The sequence below is a fragment of the Erpetoichthys calabaricus genome, chromosome 4 (assembly GCF_900747795.2).
Source record: "Erpetoichthys calabaricus chromosome 4, fErpCal1.3, whole genome shotgun sequence".
NCBI lineage: Eukaryota > Metazoa > Chordata > Cladistia > Polypteriformes > Polypteridae > Erpetoichthys > Erpetoichthys calabaricus.
In genome coordinates, this window is record NC_041397.2 from 131,264,150 (window position 1) to 131,279,708 (window position 15,559).

Here is a 15,559-nt window from a genome sequence, read left to right on the forward strand (position 1 = left end):
CTATTTTTTTTTTTCTATGTACCCTTATAAGCTTTCATATGACACTCAGAGGGTGGGCTATGACTCGCCTTTTCACGGCGATTTTGATATCTGACCACTACTTTTTTATTTCGGGCACTGTGCAACTTTGTGAACTTGAGCTTTGAAGTTTCTCCGACACTCTATGTCATTCAATTAACTTCCTTTTGTTGTTTATACCACTGTTTAATCCAACAAATAGTAAGTTTTTCCTTGCCTCCACTTGGTAGTTGCTGAAATTCTTCTCCTTTCCCCCATGCTTTTGCCATTGTCTTTTCACAGAAGGCTGAGCTTAAGGGCTATTTCTATTGATTTGCATATTCAAAGAGGCATAATTCTGGGAGGAGTTGGGGCGGGACAGCAGGCGCGTGCACGTGCATTACTTTTCACGCTGACCAGGATTTATGTAGCGGACGAACGTGGAAGTTGGCGATCGCACAGATTTATGCATCTGGATTTTTTGTGCGTACGAAAATTTCCACTTTTGTCCGTACGCCATGTTATAGTGTGAATTCTACGCACAGCGTTATGCATGAGGCCTCTGGTCCTTCCAGTGTGGTGGCATTCCGGCCAGGGACACACCTATATATGTAGGTACTATATGTGTATACACATAAATACATATAAGCACACATGTAGTTTATCTTCAATGGTCTTATACATTCACATTTTTTAGATATCTAGGCTATGTTTAATAGGAAGTAACCCATCAGTCATATTATATACAATACAACGATGTGCCATATACTGTATAATATAGAACAGAATTACAACACATGAAAGAAGGAAAGCATTGTATCAGTACAGTATAATTGGCACAAATAAGCCACATACATACAAACAATTCATCATAAAGTTCAATTTCTTAAATACACATTTTTTTCTCATGTAAACTTTAGATTTTTGCCTAGTTATATGCCAAGATACTTTTATTTGTTAAAGGGGTAAATGGACCCCTTATAAGGATTAGCGAAGCCAATGTCGATAAAGGAAACTACATCTTTTTTGATCCTTTTTAATAATTTGTTTCACTGATATGTAATATTGCTAAAATAATATTGATTTACCATGCTTTTAACAGTATATTCAATATCTGTACAATATTTAAAGAAGTTTTTTTTAAACATTAAAACCTGATAAATAATAAAGGTCTACTTCTCGGCAAATCACCAAATTTTCTTTCATATTCATAACCAGTAGAACCAAGAAGCATCTTTTACTGTTGGTCTTTAAAACACAAAATAAGAAGCAGTTCTCATGAATTCAACCTAAAATGCTTGTCACATCTAGATCACACACACATTTTGGAAGTTGTAAACTGATATACATTTTCATCACTTTTTACATTCTAAAATGTCAACAACAGAAACCACAACACAGAGCACTACAGAAATAACTAATCAGACTAAAGCTTGTCGGCACTCAGTTTATATAAACTGTTCACAAAGGAGGCAGGAGTAGTGTGAAGTGCATTTATAAAGTATGCAAGAAGAGAAATTGATATTGACAGGGGAAATGAAAGAAGATCAAGCTTATGACATTTAGGTTTCTTTTTGTGCAAACAATACATATTATAATGATTTGTTGTTTGAACACTACTCCTAGTACTGTTATAATTATATTATTATATATGTTATAATTAAGCAGAAATTTATACAATTCTTCCTTACCAATCTATATGGCAAAAAAATCTACAGTTTTATTAAATAATTATTCAGAAATATGTAGTATTAGAAGAGAAACTCATGACTTAAGCCTTGTAAGAATTCAGAAACACTGTATGTTTCTTTAAGCAAGACTAGTGCATGCTGCACACTGGGCATACTGCAAAAATATAAAATTATTGCATCAATACAGAAATGATGTTTATAAAGTTCAACCAAATCACAAATAAAGCTGATGTCAATGATAAAAAGCTATGAAATTCAACCCGATTAGTAGGTGGCACTTACATGTTTAGCAGTGTAGTTTCCATGCTCTCTGGTGGTCCAAAAATCAGGATGTACAGATATTATTTAAAATTTTTCTTTAAGTGGATAAAATATTCAATAAGGGTCTAATAAAGGCATGGAGGCCTTTTTGTAATTGTTGTCAGTCTCTCATTTATCTCTCTCACCTTTTCACCATCAAATAACTAACACTTGGTGAGCATACTGGTGAAAAATGGGTGTTGTCGCATCATCCAAGTGGATGCTGCACATTGTTGGGTGTTTGAATCGGCTCCCCCCTATATAAAGCGGCATATGCCTGCAATGTCTTCTTCTTTAAATAAATTAATTTTAATTTACAATAAGACTGATAACCTCTCTTCTTTAATTATCTTTTCAACAAAGATTCTGTACTTACTCATTTTGAAAACCTACTAATATCTTTTAGAACAAAGCAGCACAAAAAAACATGTTTGTGAAATTGAGACTATCCATGCTGTCATTCAGATACTTTCTAAAAGTTGTGAAGGTTTCTGATTCAACTACATGACTTACTCTTTTGTGTGAAGTTTTTCTTGACTTCTTAGATGTGTTTCCCGATAATTTCCCCCTGCTTCCTCAAGTACTTCATTCATTACTTAACTGGAAGAATTCAGACAGATCAGTTTTATTGATGATTTTGAGGATTCTGAACACTTGGACTAGGTTCCCATGTAACCCATCTGAGCAGGGTGGGACTTTTAGTCAGCTCATGTACATTGTTGCTCTGCTCTGCACAACTGCAAGAAGATAGGTGCTAACAAACATCCAAAAAATGAAAACACCTCAGGAATACAAGTGTACACGTGGCACAATGGGACAGTGAGCATATAGGGGGTAACGAAGTGTCATCTTTTTTAAAGAGGTTGTGTGGTCCAGCAGCAAACATTAGCCATGTTCTTAAAAACAACAGTGTTCATTTTATGCTAAAATAGTCTGTGACACATAATTCTTGATATGTTTACCAAAATATATTTACCATTTACAATGTCACAGATGCACTTTTGCTGCACAGAATGTAAAGCTTGACCTATACTTTTACTACTCCTCCATTAACTAACATTTAGTTCTGTATTTCTGCTTTCTCTAATTGTATTAATTAAACATTACCTCATTGAAAAATGTAGTTTTTTTTATTTTAGTTTTACAACACATTCCTGAATCCCATAGCTTGTTTATGAAGATGTGCCCTGGAGAAGAGTAGGAATAAATAGCTGAGGAATAAAAAAGGGGGAGTCACAGCTCTCTGTGGTCCTCCATCCCATGTGACATGAGGCAACTACTTGACTGCTTTAGCTGCAATATCTGTCTGGATGAATAGCTGGAAGGTACATCAGCTTCCTTCACAAACAAAGCCTAAGAATGAAAGTTCGAAACATGTCACCTTCATGTAAATTGTTTAAAATAGCAAAAAAAGAAAAAAATGATTAAGCAATCAGTGGATTTGTAAGTTTCAGGCCATCAAACTGAAAAACACCAAAACAGTAAGGACCAGCATCTCTAATGAAAGCATCTCCAATATTTAAATTGCCTATATGGAGTAAATAGTAAGAAAGGAATGGGCTTTACAAATGAAAAAGAAAACAATGATACAAAGGTTATTGTATTCTAGTAAACAATAATACTTAACTATATATTATAATTACATTAGCTATTTATTCTTTATCTCATATGACGCTATGTTGTATATTTCACAATATTTGTCTTTTTAATTTTTTCTGTACACAGTTTAGCTTTGCAAAATGATGAGTCCAATCAATAGCCCAACATTTTTCAAAATGTTTAAGGATTAATTTTCTCTACTCTTTGCCCATTACTGTGGAATTACTATAAATAATATAATCATAAATAAACTGAATAATAAACCAAAATGTGTGGTGCAAAGTAGTACTTTGGCTGCCTTAAAACTCACCTTGATGTTATTTTGGAGAAATTAGGGGCCTAGCACTGATTAGCTTAATTGAGCTAAATGGCCTGTTTTTCTCAAAATTGTCCTAATGTTCTAATGTATAAAGAACCAAGATACTGTATCATTCGTCTTTGGTAAACAGCAGTAATGCATATCTGTTTCTAAACACCAGAGGGCACCAAGGAAATAAAGCTGCACAAGGTTAGAGGCTATTGACCTATATACAGTAACAAAGAAAACAGGTTGGCTGAGTCTCCTAGAATACACACAGGGAGAAAGCAAGACAGAGATTTTGATTTATATAAATGTGGTGGCTGCAACAGCAATAAATGCTAAAATGGTATAAACGCCATATTTCATTTAACTGTAGTCAAAACAATATTTTATTTAGTCCAAGTTGTAATGGGCTCTTCCTGTTATTCTCCCTCTAGTGTCAGATTGTTAGCTCCATGTACACTAAATTCAATACTGGGAGTAATTTGAGCTACTTTGGGTCTACAGTTCTAACATAAAAATCAAATTCCCTTTTTAGACAGACAGACAGACAGGGGAAAATGTGCCCTTTTACAGAAGATGTTTAAATAAATAAATACATTAATATATAGAAAAATAAATAAATAGATACACACACTATGGTCTGAACAGACACCAGAATGACTAAAAAGCAAGAAAATTGAAAGGAAAGAAAACTTCTGACTTGGCAAAGACACGCCACTTATTAGAGCAGCCAGTGGCCAGTATACAACATCTCATTTCTTTCTTAATCATTATGGGCAAGAAAGTTCATAGCATAACTTTCAACTTCACGTTATCTGCCATGAGACAGACATAAGCAAGAGATGTCAGTTTCATCCACTTCATGTGACAGATTATATACTTCTTCTTTATATACCATTTTAATGTAATGTTTCCATTCTCATAGCTGACTTACATTCCTTTTTGAATCAAATTATTCATATATTATTAAACTTTTGTAGTTTATGTAATTGATTTCTTTAGAAGTACTACTCAAATAGATTTCTGTAACAAAATACCACTTTTCTTTATCTAAATTAACATTAACACAGCAGGCAATAAATGTCATGTGTGTTAATATACTAGCAATTTATCTACTCTAAAATAGCCTAGAATGCAGTTTAAACTGTTGCTAGGGAAAATAAATTGTCACATTAGTTTTGTGTGACAGTTGTGATCAGCCTGAAGAAATAACAAGCCAGGTACCCTCTGGCAAAAATACCTTTTAAAGATGTATTATAATTATTGTACCTTCACAATCAATACTAGGTAGCTATGTGGCCTTAATAATTAACTTAAAGAAAACAATTGTATTTGAAAATTGCTTTATATACTTGGAAAAAATGGTGATGCCTAAACATGCACACAGATTATTCCTACTGTATTAAACAGTCAATAAATCTGAGACAACCTATTCACAGCTAGAGGGTGGGCCATACATCACGGAAAATGATAATGTATAACAATAAAAGGATATGCATTATAACACAATATGAGCTTTTATTTCAGATTTGACCAAGCTTTATTTTATAAATTGTGGCCTTTTCTTCTTTATTTGCACATTGCACAATTGAAGAGAATTACGTTACATTGCAGGAACCAGGCTACAAAGCCATATGAAAAGCAGATCTCAAAACAGCAAAGAAAGCCGAGAACAAAAATGAAGCTCAGTTAAGAGACTGAAAAATCATTTTTAGTGATCAAAACTAAGGCAACACCTGACATAATGTCATTTTTGGAATGCCATTAGTAGGAGTGGGTGTAAATTGACCAAAGCAGATCAACAAACAGATAAAATGCTTTCATATTATCATATTCTGCTGTAATTTCCTTCAGACTTACAGTAGATTTCTCAATCCACTGTAATTCACAAACACCATAATGGAGATGACCCTATTTGGGTGACTTTAGGAAAAAATTTAAGTGCATCAGTGCATTTCTAGCTAAATATATGCTCATGAATTTAACCATAAGCTCCATAACCCAGTTATCTCGTAAATGGATTTAATGGGTTTTGGTTAATAACACTAAAATTGTGTAGATTAGGTTAACTGCTCATTCTAAATTGTCCACTGAATTTGTGCAAGTATGGCAGTGTGCATGAGTGGGCCCTATGATGGACTAACTCCCTGTCCAGCACTACAGTATTTCCAGACTTGCACCCAGTGCAGCCAGCATAGGCTTCAGCACCCCATGATTAAAGCCACTGCTCCTTACCTCTAAAGGCTTGGGTTCAAATATCAGTCTAATCAATGCTTGTTCTGTATACACGTAGGTTGTTTTTTCTTGTAGTTATTATTATTAGCACAAGCAGTTTAGTTCTATTATTAATTCCAACTGAAAAACTAGTAATGTCAAAAAAATACAGTTAGTTGATGGTTGATACACTCAGTATTACCGTAAATGTCCATGAGGAAAGAAAAGGTGAAAAAAGCCAGTGCTTTCACTGATATTATACATTCACTGGTGTGATAACAGACCATTTGTGTGATACATGGTGAAATAAGTATACAGAGAAAGTATGCTACTAGTATGTGATTCTACTATGACTGCAACCTTTACCAAGTCAAGGAATACTGTACAGAAGTTTTGAAGTAAGGTAGTTGGTTTAAAGTAAGGGAAACAAAAATTCTGAGGCATGTTGCATGTTTATTAGCACATACAAGTAAGAATGTCACTGCCTCTGGATTTAATTTATCTACTTGATAAGACTCCATGTCTATTTTTTTTTTTGTTTTTGAGAGTATGCCATTGGATGATGAACTGTTTATGATCAAGTGTCTATTCCTTGTCCAGTTTAACATTAAGGTGCCACTGTGCTGATATTCAACAGCAATGTGTGATTAGGTACTATATGGTGCCAGGTTTCATTAGAACACAGCAACATTTTTTGACATATATGTGAGATGCTTTAGGTCTCCATGATCCAACAGAAGCACTCATTTCTTCATAAGACATAAAAATCACACAATATTAAATAAAGTCACTCTCCTCTGCCAAATACATCATTCAGACAAAATCAAGTTTTTGCTTATTTCAACTGTCTTAATAATGTGTATTATATCACTCATTTGAGTGTCTTTCCATTATGAGTAAAATGCTCTAAATAGAATAAAAATGTAATAATGAGTAAGAGGTGTCACTTTATAAAAGCGAATAGCATGTGCATATCTCAAGATATATCATTCTTCTTGCATGTCCTATGTCTACCCCTTATTATCCTAGTGGGTCTTGCCTACACTTGCTAAGGATGGAGTCTGGGGGCATTTAAACAATATGCCCAAACAACCTCAACTGCCTCCTTTTGATCCAGAGAGACAGCAACTCTACTCACAAGTCCCTCTGCATTCCTGAGTTCCTCATTCTAACACAGAAAATAAGCCAAGCAACTCCAAGAGGAACCTCACCTCAGTCAGATACAGTCATGGCCGAAATTATCGGCACCCCTGGAATTTTCCTTGAAAATGCACCATTTCTCCCTGAAAATTGTTGCAATTACAAATGTTTTGGTATACACATGTTTATTTCCTTTATGTGCTTTGGAACAACACAAAAAAACAGAGAAAAAAAGCCAAATCTGACATCATTTCACATAAAACTCAAAAATTATTGGCACCCTCAACTTAATATTTGGTTGCACGCCCTTTGGAAAAAATAACTGAAATCAAGCGCTTACTATAACCATCAACAAGCTTGTTACACCTCTCAACTGGAATTTCCGACCACTCTTCTTTTGCAAACTGCTCAAGGTCTCTCAGATTTGAAGGGCGCCTTCTCCCAACAGCAATTTTGAGATCTCTCCATTAGTGTTCAATCGGATTTAGATCCGGACTCATTGCTGGCCACTTCAGAACTCTCCAGCGCTTTGTCTTCAACTATTTCTGGGTGCTTTTAGAGGTATGTTTGGGGTCATTGTCCTGCAGGAACACCCATGACCTCTGACGCAGACCCAGCTTTCTGATACTGGGCCCTACATTGCGCCCCAATGGTAGTCTTCAGATTTCATGATGCCTTGCACACAGTCAAGGCATCCAGTGCCAGAGGCAGCTAAACATCCCCAAAACATCTTAGAATCTTCACCATGTTTGACTGTAGGTACTGTGTTCTTTTCTTCGTAGGCCTCATTCCGTTTTCTGTAAACAGCAGAATGATGAGCTTTACCAAAAAACTCTACCTTAGTCTCATCTGTCCACAAGACATTCGCCCAGAAGGATTTTGGCTTCCTCAAGTACATTTTGGCAAACTCCAGTCTGGCTTTTTTATGTTTCTGCGTCAGCAGTGGGGTCCTCCTTGCTCTCCTGCCATAGCGTTTCATTTCGTTCAGATGTCGACGGATAGTTCAAGCTGACACTGTTGCACCCTGAGTCTGCAGAACAGCTTGAATATGTTTAGCTACAGTGCCATGTGTTGTGAATTTCTTGATTATGTTGCGCACAGTGGACAAAGGAACATGAAGATCTCTGGAGATGGCCTTGTAGCCTTGAGATTGTTGATATTTTTCCAAAATTTTTGTTCTCAAGTCCTCAGACAATTTTCTGCTCTTCTTTCTGTTCTCCATGCTTAGTGTGGCACACTCAGACACACAACAGAAAGGTTGAGTCAATTTTTCTCCATTTTAACTGGCTTCAGGTATGATTGCTATATTGCCAGCACCTGTTTCTTGCCACAGGTGAGTTCAAACGTGCATCATATGCTTGAAATTAAACGATTTACCCACAATTTTGAAAGGGTGTCAATAATTTTGTTTGGCCCATTTTTGGAATTCTGTGTGACATGATGTCTGATTTGGCTTTTTTTCTCTGTTTTTTTGTGTTGTTCCAATGCACATAAAGGAAATAAACATGTATATACAAAAACATTTGTAATTGCAATAATTACAATAATGGGAGAAATGGTGCATTTTCTGGGAAAATTCCAGGGGTGCCGATAATTTCGGCCATGACTGTATATTCACAGTCTCATACTTTCGGTCACTACCTAGAGCTTACAAATATAGATAAGAATGGGGATGTAAACTGGTGTAAAATTTACTAAGCTTTCCAAATTGTTGTATGTCAACAAAAGCGCAGGTAGTGCTAGAGAGACAAAATGGGAAAAGAGTGACCGCCTGACTGCTGAGAACCCTTTTTCCCAAAAACTGAAGAATGGTCAATAAATGGTCTGTCTTATTCACAATAGCTAAATAGTGAAGATAAGAAAATATGAAGCATGTAGAGAGAGAAAAACAATGCCACCATAGGACACTATGGATCACACCAAACTTGGGCAGACTTATCCAGTTCCTTTATGCTCTGTTATTTAAGTTAACTTGTACTGTAACACTGCTAGTTTTAAGAAAACAGAATCAAGTGGATCCCCTCCCTCCCAAACAATTGCATGCAACAGCCTTAGCTAAAATCACGTTACCAAACCATTGCCACATACCACAATAAAACTAGTATGTCTCTATGTTTATTTCCTCTAGCTAGCAAGAGGATAAGACACCAGTGAAATTATAAAATAATGATGACTTCATTAAATGAAGGTGTCAGTTCATGAAAACATGGAGAGAGAAAGAGAGAGAAAAACAGGTACCCAGTCACTGCAATAAAAGCATCTCCTACAATCAGGTCATGAAAATGATTTCCCAACCTTGACCCCCACCTCCTAGTCTTCTTTAATGCTGATATCTGTAGATTAACTAAAAACCTTTGGCATTACCGGTTTTTGATCCTTAATTTTTGTATTAGGCATTCTCACATTTTGCGTTGGTTACTATACTTATTTAAACTGTTATAACAATGCCCCTTGTTTATTTTACATGCACGAATTATAAAAGAAAAACATCTTTATAATGAGCCAAGCAATAATTGAGTTAACTATAAAATAAAATATGAAATCTAATTTGCCACAGTGTGGGACAGGTTGATAACACTGATTGTATCTGACTTCATCTTGAGTGTATACGTTTACCTACTGCACCTCTCTCGGACACCACTAACTGGCTAAGAATTAGGATGGACCCCTCAAAAGACTCTTCTTAACTGTGGAAATAACATCATTTTATTTACCCTATTTGTGTCCTGTTGGAAGTCTAAAAGCATCCCCAGTTGACTAGATGATATTGACAATTAATATTGTAAAAATAAATCAATTTTTCCATTTATTCTAAATATTCAAAGAAATTGTAAAGCATCCAATAAGCTCAAATCATTTCAGTCCAGCTAAACACAGAAGCAGCAGGAAGGGTTTACAACTAATTAATTTATTATTAGTAGTTTTATTGTTTATTTAGCTGGCACTTTTGTCCAAGGTGACTTACAAATGTAATTGCCAATTCTAAACTGACTCCTTGTGAGTGTGGGTGGGTCCTGAGATGGATTGGTGTTCTATCCAAGATCGGTTCCTGCCTTATATCCAATGGCAACGGTATGGACTCTTCCTTCCTGCAAGCCAGCATTGCTCACCTTTTAGACTGCTGTGCTGCTTCAAATGCTGACCCCTTTTACTTTTCCATAATACAGCAAAATAACAATAATAATACATTTTTTTCCTAAGCTTGTTTCAAGTATAAAACCTTTTTTCTCTATGATGCACCATTTTCAACAAACTGGGTAACATGGGGGCAGCAATCATACATATTTGGAGGTTACCAACAAACTGTTCATGACATGAATCATTATTGCACAGTGTTTTATTCTACTTTACTGGTTTTAACTACACAACAGATGTCAAGGAAGTCAGGCTAAAGGACCTATCCTGCCATTTTATCTTAAATATACTTTATTCATATAGAAGGTGATATAAAACATTGTAAAATCCCAAAAGTCGCACATAAAATGTTTTAAGAAAATTAGAACACTACTAGAAAAAGAATGGCAACAGAGCACATTTTAAAAGAAAAAATGCCTCTGTTTCTAAGTATTCATTTTGTAAAACTCCATCCATCTATTTTCCAAACGTCATTCTCTGCTGACAGATTAACATACAGTATGATTAATGTAGGAACTGAAACTGGACAGGATACCAGAACACATACTTATGGCTAATAGCTCCATGTACTCAAGTTCAGATTTTGACTTGGCCAGATTACTGTGTTGAGTGTACATGTTTTCCCCATATCTGCATAGAACTGGGTATTCTGCTTTCCACCCATATCCCAAAATGATGTGTTGGATTTACTGGGAACTCTACATTCAGTAATTTATAAGTAACTGAATCTTGTGATTAACCAACTTCCCATCTAGCACTAGTTTCCACCTTGTGTCTGATTCTGCCAAGATAGTCTTCTGAAAATGAATACCAGGTTCTGAAAAAGGATGAATAAATGCCCAGTTGTCCATTTTACATATTAGCCTGCCACCAACTGCTTCAATCTTAAATCAGCAGCTAAGGTATAAACCTAGAGCAGGGGTCTCCAATTCTGGTCATGGAGCACTACCGTTACTGCAGGTTTTAATTCTAACCCTTTTCTTAACTAGTGACCAGTTTTTGGTGCTAATTAACTCCCTTTTCTTTCATTTTTATCAACTTGGTTTTTAAGATTCAGTCCTCTGAATCAACCAGTTTCTTAATTAGAAGACAATTCTTCTTGTTTGTTAAACCCATTACTCAATTACATGGCTTGTTGGCGCTCTCATTCTGCCACAACACACATTTTCAAAACTGTTGGTTTTCTTTTGTCTAAATACACCATTAAATTGTTCTGTGGAAATCAGCAGATCAACTATATTAAAACCTTCACCTTTCTATATTTTCAGATACTGTATGATGGACACAATGTTGATGGTCATGTGTTGGCTCGATTTGTATCTTATTATTGTTTTGTACTATTTAAGGAAAAATAAATTAAGGGTCTTAGTCTTAAATAAGTCAATTAAAATTAAGGGAAAAGAGCTAATTAGCAGGAAAAACTGTTCACTCATTAGGAAAACGGTTAAAAAACCTGCAGCCACAGTAGCATTCTAGGACTGTTATTAGAGACCTCTGACCTAGAGAATAATGGGCTGCTGGTTTAGTCTACACCACCACTTTGTGATCCTAAACAATTCCACGTCAGTCTTTTAACTGTAGAAATGTGCTAACAGTTGTTCTATGTGACATACTGTATACAGCACTGTGGGACAGTGTTCAGTATGGTATATAAAATTAATTTTGTTTTCCCTATACATTGTGTTTGCTGAAGGTTTTATATTAGTTTCCTTTTATGTTTACAATTTATAGCAGTGTGTAGAAAAAAAATTTTATTTTTACCAATAGATATCAAATTTATTTCCAACTGCTTTTTGTTTTCTAATATAATTCCTGAAAACAATGATAATTCATTCACAGAGGGTCAGAGCAGAGCCCACACAAACCAAAACACTACACACAATCAACTATAAGCTGAGTCAATTAAAATATAAATTTACAGCTTATTAAAGGAACTTGATGCTGGTAACAATCACAGTATAATGAAGAGAGAGCAAGACTTGGCCACAGACTGTCCGCCATAAATCAGTTCTGTAAATATTAATTGACAGCTACTCAAAAAGAAGCTTGTCATAAACAAACCCCCTTCTGCAAGGAAACAGGGTAACCTGTTGTTAGATAACATGAGCAAAAGTCTAATTGTACTATTTAATCTGAACCACAGACTAAAGGAGCATGCAGTATGTCACACTTCTGCTAATTTTCATTGTTTGATATTCTTGTGTGTATTTATCCTAGATAATCTTACTCTGAGCCAAACAGAAGGAAACCAGCACCAAACAGTCACAGGCATATTAACTGATCAAATCTCACACCAGAGAGTCAGCCAAAAAGTCAGTAAATAACAATGCTGGAAAAGTACTTAGGTCATTTAAATGGTAGAATGGGAAATGCCAAACTGAACATTTGTCAGTTTTACTTCAATAAGACTATTTTACATATTCAAATAATTCTGACTATAAATGTAGCATACAAAAATGGTATCTAAAACACTTAGTACGTGAACAGGAACTTTGACAAGTATCTAAATGTTTTACCTTAATGAAAGACACAAGAAGGAATATGTCAGTCATGTTGATTTAAATCACATAAAATCAACTTTATTTTTTACAAGTAAATCTTTATCAAGATCAAAACATATTATACCTTTCAATAGAACGCTTACCTGACACAGGAGTGACATTCTTAGGTCAGAGCCGGCTGTATAAGAGCAAAGGAAAGTGTATTAAGTCAAAAGCAGGTGCTTCAAAGCCTGACAAACCAGTCTTTTCACACACGTCACAGCACCATCATGGAATGCAGGTACACGCCCAGATGAATAATAAGGCATTTGAAAAAAATGTGTGCAGAAACGCCTTTAAGCTCTTAGAGACTCAGACATCCTGGAGTGCTGTGGTAGCAGGCATATAAATGCAGGCCCAAAAAACATTAGGCAGATATACAATTCTCATGACACTTAATCGGTTAAACAGTGAAGTGTTGACTTGATAAGGGAGGGAGAGTAAGCTTTGATAAACTTCAGATTTTCAGCATTTGTTCACACTACACTGAAAAGTATCAACTACTAACTAGGTAAAATACTTCTTTTGATGTTCCATGGTATATAATTTCTGAGTAATAGCATTCACAATTATGAAAACCTTCAAAGGGAGTCTCTGCATTGACCACAGAAAATGAACCACAGAAAATTAAGAAGATGGTTGGTAGGTAGAAAGAAAGAAAGAAAGAAAGAAAGAAAGAAAGAAAGAAAGAAAGAAAGAAAGAAAGAAAGAAAGAAAGAAAGAAAGAAAGAAAGAAAGAAAGAAAGAAAGAAAGAAAGAAAGAAAGAAAGAAAGAAAGAAAGAATACTGAAGATAGCTGTGTCAAAAAACAAGTAAAAGGAAAACTAGTCTACAAGTGAAAGCTGGTACCTTCTAATCACTTACTTAGGAGCACTTTGTAGCAGTATGTCAAGTTTTATATTTTTAATTGTTTTCATAGACTTTTCCTTTGTACTGTACAAAGCATGTGACAAAATGCAATAAAAATACATAAGGAATCTTTGGTGCATATGTGTATATTAATATATATGTATATTTTGTCACTAAGGTAGGGGGATACCACAGGCCACAGCTGCAAAAATTTAGGAAGCCAGCTGGGTTGTCCCGTTTAACTCTAACAGAATGAAAACAAAAAGGTGCAATCAAAACAGTGCATGTTAGGCACAAAGAAAACAGCCTTGAAAGCCAAGATTTAGCTGTCTTGTGGCAGGTGTCTTGTTTGGAAGAGAGTTACGTCCTTCAGTCAGCTCACTCCTACAGTAGACACTTGGTCAGCTCAGTCAGGAAGATCCACCATCTTCTGCGGTCTAGATATAGACTCACATCTGAAAATAATTATATTTCTCAACGCAGTTATTAAAACCGCATTGTATTTCATCCCAATTATACAGAGTTTGCTGGGTGTGTCAAAACTTTAAATATCTCTTTTTACTTTCTTACTATATATGCATATACACACACAGACACATATACAGTATATATACAGTATATACATACACACGCACACACATATCTACACATATACTGTACATATATACATATACACACATAAATCTACATATATACACATCTACATATATATACACACATATCTACAGTATATATACTGTACATATCTACATATATATATCTACATATATCTACACATCTACATATATCTACATATATATATATATATATATATATATACATATCTACAGTATATATACTGTACATATCTACATATATATATCTACATATATCTACATATATATATATCTTCTTATATAAACAGCTACCGTGGCTGTCCATTTGTCTATCCAGGATTTTAAATCACCTGTGGCTCGCAAACCGTTTGACCTACTGACCTGAAATTTGGTACGCATATACTACGTGATGTCTACTATCCGCTTTCAGGGTGATCATTGACCTCCAAGGTTATTCCTCTTTTTATTTTTATTTTATTTTATTATTGAATCAACTCTCGGCAGCAGTCATCGCAGATTACAACCATCTCAAAGCCAAAGTGCTTTTTCCATGCCATGTTGTCAACTGGCTGAAAAGCAGGGTCGCATGGCTACCCGGTATGACGAAGAAGACATAATAACACCAAGTAGTCACTCCGTCCACTGAGGCTGCTCCGTTTGCCAAGAATCCAGTTGTTCTGATAGACGGACAACAAACATCTTATCCAATGCCACAGGTCCGCACTTGTGCTTATAAATGATTTATGGTATCATGTAGCCAATCATGAGAGTGAGGTGGGGTCATTGCTGTTAGTCCTGCAGACTTACTGGCAGAAGGTTTGCAAAATAGCACATGCCCACCTCCTACACACCCCACTTGGGAGTCGAGAAGATGTTAGAGTGCATTAAGCTCCAAATTTTTTAGCCAGGGATAAATGAGGAGGTCCACCACTTTTGTGTTTCCTGTCCAGAATATCAGCTGCAACAGATTCCTCGGAAGGATCATACTACTCTCATCCCTCTCCCACTCATTGATGTCCCATTTGAGCACATGGGGGTAGGTATTATAGAACCCCTTGAACCCTCAGCTTGTGGCCATAAATATATATTAGTGATTGTTGATTATGCTACACAATACCCACAGCTATCCCCCTGAGAGCAGGCAATTCCAAAAACATTGCATGGGAACTGGTAGGGGTCTTTGTGCATGTCAGC

The 15,559-nt window shown here is 35.6% G+C and overlaps 1 protein-coding gene across 3 annotated transcripts in view; it reads right to left on the reverse strand.

The window, feature by feature from the left end:
- sytl5 (synaptotagmin-like 5) overlaps positions 1-15,559 on the reverse strand; it is a 464,560-nt gene that overhangs the window by 174,450 nt on the left and 274,551 nt on the right. For 2 of the 3 annotated variants that reach the window (XM_051927102.1, XM_051927104.1), the window contains exon 3: positions 13,025-13,059. The exons of the other annotated variant lie outside the window; for it this stretch is intronic. The gene's annotated coding sequence lies outside the window, so the exon portion shown is untranslated. The remainder of the gene's footprint in view (positions 1-13,024; positions 13,060-15,559) is intronic. 3 annotated transcript variants of the gene reach the window in all.